The following is a 6,000-nucleotide window of genomic DNA, read 5'->3' as shown; positions in this document are numbered from 1 at the left end:
TGTTTATTGATAATGAAATGAAGTGTTTTGTTACTTTGACTCAACTGGACATCTAACTTAATGTACATGTTGACCATACTTGTAAGTGACTGAAACAATTTGCAGTCAAACTGTTTGAGCCAAAATTCACAAACTTGTAGAAACAATTTGCAGTCAAACTGTTACAAACTGCATATGAAGCCAAAATGGCCAAAGTTTGACCAATTTGAAGTCAAACTGTTACTAGGTGCATAGTTGGCCAAATATGAAGCAAAGTGCAACTGCACTAGCAAGTGAACTTGTAGAAACAGGAGACCAAACTGTAAACTGAATTTTGGCCAAAGTTTGACCAATTTGAAGTCAAACTGTTACTAGGTGCATAGTTGGCCAAATATGAAGCAAAGTGCAACTGCACTAGCAAGTGAACTTGTAGAAACAGCAGACCAAACTGTAAGCTGAATTTTGGCCAAAGTTTGACCAATTTTGCAGTCAAACTGTTACTAGGTGCATAGTTGGCCAAATATGAAGCAAAGTGCAACTGCACTAGCAAGTGAACTTGTAGAAACAGCAGACCAAACTGTAAGTTGATTTTTGGCCAAACTTTGACCAATTTTGCAGTCAAACTGTTACTAGGTGCATAGTTGGCCAAATATGAAGCAAAGTGCAACTGCACTAGCAAGTGAACTTGTAGAAACAGGAGACCAAACTGTAAACTGAATTTTGGTCCCACATTACTAGACAAAATATTAGAGTCATACATAACATTGTCTACTTAATTAAGTCATACATAACATTGTCTACTTAATTAAGTCATACATAACAGTGCCACAAACACAAAAGATCACATATAACTTCAGCCTTGATTGGTCTTTCTCTTTCCCTTTTGACTTGACTTGTTGATTCCCTTTTGACTTGACTTGGTTCCCTTTTGAGTAGATTTCTGAGTTGCCTCTTGAGTGGACTGCTGGGTTGCCTCAAGAGTGGACTGCTGGGTTGCCTCATAAGTGGACTGTTGGGTTGCCTCTTGAGTGGACTGCTTTGTTGCCTTTTTAGTTGACTTTTTCTGTCTCTTTGGAGCAGAACCACCTGAGACACAAACTTTAAGCCATGTAATTAACAAAACAATAAACTTAAACTTAATCACATTTACCTTCAGTTGTTTTCTCCTTCTCAGTGCACTTTCTTTTGTTGTGACCTCTAGCCCCACAGTTACTACATTTCATTATAACCCCATGCTTTGTGAGTTTCCCATGCCTTTTTGGATCTTCATGAGGATCCCTCTTCCTATTCTTCTTGGGCCTACCAGGAGCAGATTTGATTGGTGGTGGATCCATTGGCTGATTGATCTTGGTCCAATACCTTTCACTAGGCAATGGAGGTATTGAGAACTCATAAGCCTTCATGTATGTATCTTTGTGATAACACACATCAACATAGTCTTCAGCATTCTTATGTAAAAAACCAGCAACAGCACATACATGTTTACAAGGATATCCTCTTAAATCCCATTTTCTACATGTGCAGCTTCTCTTTTCTAGATCCACAGAGACATCATCAAAATCCCTTACTTGGAAAACTTGATATGATGAGGGATACACCTCACATCTATAAGAAGCAGCTTTTGAAAATTCAAGTTTTTCCTGGATTTTAGGGCATATAATAACATCTCTGGCAGCCATTTCTGTCCTTTTTGTCACTAACCTACTCATGACCTGAATCCTTATATCCTCTAACATATGAATTATGTGTTTTGACCTTGCATTAATGATAAAACCATTAAAGGTTTCTGCCATGTTGTTTACTATTACATCACACTTGGTGTGGGTGTTCAAATAGCACCTGTTAAACCAGTTGGGATTCTGCTTCAGTAAGGCCTCTACAGCATCAGGATTGATTGCTTTCATGTCTTCAATTGCTTGTAGATAGTCACTTTCAGAGTAAGCCCTAGCTGATTTCCAAAACAACTCTTTCAGCTCCTCATCTTTGAATGATTTGTGCCAATTTGCATAGATGTGCCTTGCACAGTTTCTATGCTCTGCATAGGGCCACATCATTGAAACAACATTTAACAGACCCTGCCAAAGCATTTAAACATAAGTAATGAATAACTAAATAACTGATTTAAGAAGACAGAATTGAGTGACAACCTTTTGCTGGTCAGAAATCAATGTCCATGAAAGCCCACCATCATTTACTTCCAAACATAGCAGTAGCTCATGCATGAACCATTCCCAACTGTCATTGTTTTCTCCTTCAACAACTGCCCAAGCCACAGGATACATTTGGTCATTAGCATCCCTCCCAACAGCAGTTAACAACATTCCTCCAAGGAAGGTCTTTAGAAAACATCCATCTAAGCACAACACCTTCCTGCATCCAGCTAGAAACCCTTTTTTAAGACCATCAAAACATACAAACAGTCTGAAGAATGCTTCACATGTGGCCTCTGGATCTAGATTAATGAAACCTGGTGGACCAGTTTCCAACTTGAAAGTTGATGATGGATTTGCTTTCCTTAATGCATTCAGATATGAACCAATCTTACTGTAATGATCTCTCATTGATCCATGAAGCTTCTTATGTGCACTTTTCTTAGCCTTATAAGCCAACCACTTACTTATAATCACCTTGTACTTTTGTCTGACAGCAGTTATGATTTCCTTTGCAGACTAGTGTGGTTTGGCCTTAAATAAAGGTAGGAACTCATCACCTATAAACTTAGCAGTTAGTTGCCTGTTCTTTATCATGTTTCTTTGGCAAGTGTGATGGTTTTTCACACTTTTAATCATGTAACACTCTTTCCCTGTGTGCATTGAACAAAATAGATAGAAAGGACACCCTGCTACACACTTGATTACTACACGACCTTGTTGTTTGCTATCACTCTTTGCTATGAAAAGATTCCTGCCATTAGACACAGCATATCTTCTAACTGCCTCCTTAAAGGCATCCCTTGAAGCAAACCTTGTCCCAACTTTCCAAACAAACTTCTTCCAGTTAGTTTGTGCACTTACACTAGGAGCAGTTTCCCTAAACTTTTTACCTCGAATATCATCTTCTTCACTATCACCTGGTGTGGCAATATCACCATCTGATTCTTCGTAACTACTGTATCCCTCTACATGTGCACAACCTGCATCATTAGTTTCATGCAAATTACCTTCTTCTTCATTATGTTTGATACACTCTTCAAGTATCTTCTTTGTGGCTGCTTCTTCATCCTTGGTAGCTTGTTTAATTGCATCTTGTGATTGTTTCCATTCAAAATCTTCTCTGTCTGAATCTAAGCCAACCAATTCTTCCAAAACCTCATCCTCATCAGAATAACAATCCTCATCATCATCACACACTGGACTCTTCATTGTGATCACTGTCTTCACTGTCTTCACTGTCCTGATCTAACACAGCTTCTTTATCACTATGTTTACCAAAGACTTCTTCCTGTACAACCTCTTTTACTGATTCTTTCACAACCTCTTTAAGATTTGTTTCCTTATCTATATCAAATGCCCATGAAGCCTCATGTACTGGTTCTTCAACTACCTGTTTAACAGCTGATGTACTTCCAGATCTAGGGACTTCAGGAGTTGTAAAACATTTACCAGATGCCCTACCCACTTTCACGTGTACTACTTTTTTTCTGGGCTTGGGTACTAGTTTTTTGGGTTGGGCTTGTCGTTTAATGGGCTGGGAACTAGACTTAGGTTTAATGGGCTGGGTACTGGACTGGCAACTGGGCTGGGCCTCTGGTTTACTGGGTTGGGAACAGTGGTGGGTCTTATGTTCAGACATAATTGGCCTATGTTGAACAAACACTTCAATGAACGGTTCACTCCAATTTTTAGCCTTAATTGCAAGTTCCAACACATCTTTATCATCACGAAACAGTTTAAAATCACCATTATCCGCATCCATCCCATACATATAAAAATCCCTATTTTCATACTCGTTGGTTTCCATTACATAATCAACTAGCTCAAAGTATGCGATATGATCAAAATCCATTTGGATTAACTTAGAATTACCATCAATATACTGAGGTAGATCAAAAGAGAAATCAAGACAACCACCGTACCAAAGCATAACATCTATACGCTCCATAACTTAAATCAGTGTGTAAAATCACAATGCAATCAACCCTAACATAAACCTTACCTCTTGAGAGTCTGAATGTTGCCTGCAATCGTCGATGATCAAGGAACTAGGGTTTGATCGCCAACATCGAAGTGAACTGGTGAACTGGGTAAGTTGGAAATGCAACTGATTAGAGAGGGAAAGGGGGTATTTATTGAGGTTCTGTCCACGTGTGCTTCCAAGTCATCATTTAAATGCCACATAGGCTTCAAATACTAACTCAGTTAGTGTTTTTTTAACGAAGGGGTGACAGTGTCACCAACTTGTCCAGTAGGGAGTGGTGGGAGCCAACTTGAAAGTTGGGCGTGATATCGGCCAATTTTGCATAGTTGAGGGTGATATAGTCCATTTCCCCTTTTTTTTAGAATGACGAAGGTTACATAATCCCTACTTCTAAATTACACAAAGTTTACCTCATGCCAGGAATTGAACCCTGGTCTCTCCCCAAGAGGCACAAAGCCTCTACCACCCCACCAAAGTGGTGATGGCAAAAAAAAAGGCATGTTGAAGACTCGAACCCACACCACACTGGTAAATAATAAGCCAGCAAACCAGTTATCCAAAGCTCAAATTAGAAACCCCAGGGTAAAATGCACGAAGTAATAAATGTATCTTCAATTTATTTCTTATATGGCTTCCTATATTGACTTTTCAGTCTAAACATCTGAAAAATATTATTTGGAATAGAATCTATGTCAGGTGGCAATGCATCTATAGATTCATCAGACTTTTGTCTTCTTACATGCACAAGATGAACCACTTTCTACAACCTGATAAACAACAATCACCCGTTGAACTATAACAAACATAAAAATAAAAAACTTTCATATCAAAAAAAGTTATCAATAAACTTTTCAGGTACTGTAGTGCCCATCAGATTGTAATTTGTGCATTTTATAGATCAGCATATGTCTTAGGGAAATTACTAAGAAACTTTCATACATGCAGATTAGCAAAAATAAATTTAAGCCATGACTAAAAAAGAGTGTAAGCAAAAGAAGGTTAGGTTATTATAAATTGCTAACCTTCTTTTGCTTACACTCTTTCTTAGTGATGGCTTAAATTTATTTTTGCTATATTGACCAGAGCCTTGCGTGTATCTTCAATTTATTTCTTATATGGCTTCCTATATTGACCAGACAAGTTAGGTTAGCACGAAGTGAATTAAACCTAAATACCGAAAGGCTCTGTCTAAACAGGCAACACGCAAGTTGATTCGCTGCTGCACAGATCTGAAACGTACGAAACGCTTTTGATTTCTGTACTTCCGAAACTGCCTGAAACGTGTCTGGTCGGCTTTCCGGTGAGTTCGTAGCCTAGTGCTCAAGGAACGACAACCCCACTTTCAAATCAAGAACATACTTTCAGATCTGAACAGGGTCTCTAGTAGAGATGCGTGGGATTAAAGCATGAATAGCACTTCTGGTGGTGAAGACATATGCCAAAGAAGAAAACGGCAGAATACTGTAGGGGGTGAAGAGCGTGACTATTTCCAAAGTGTAGGATGTCGGTGGCAACTTTTTTTAGACAAAATTTCTTTTTGAGCCTCATGTTTTGAAGAGGTATGGTCCCAATTCCCTGCCTACACGGCAGGGACCACACCACTTTTGAGCATACAAGGCGTCCACATCAGCGAAGCAATCCAAAAGCTTCTAGAAACTTCTGGAAGACTTACAGCTAGCGCCAAAGATGCTCTATCCGACATAAAGGACAACACGTGTCACCACTCGCAGGACGCCACATAGGCCTGCGACAAATCAGGGAGCAGAGCTGACAACACCAGTACGAGGTCTCCAGCGTGGTCAAATGTAAGGACGCCACGTGTACCACTACACCTGCCGTGACAGAGCAGACCAAGAGGATATTCCCCTTGGTCGGACAGCTGGC

This window comes from Helianthus annuus, chromosome 1, assembly GCF_002127325.2.
Source record: "Helianthus annuus cultivar XRQ/B chromosome 1, HanXRQr2.0-SUNRISE, whole genome shotgun sequence".
Classification (NCBI taxonomy): domain Eukaryota; kingdom Viridiplantae; phylum Streptophyta; class Magnoliopsida; order Asterales; family Asteraceae; genus Helianthus; species Helianthus annuus.
The sequence above is the reverse complement of the archived record's forward strand: the minus strand, read 5'-3'. Positions refer to the sequence as shown.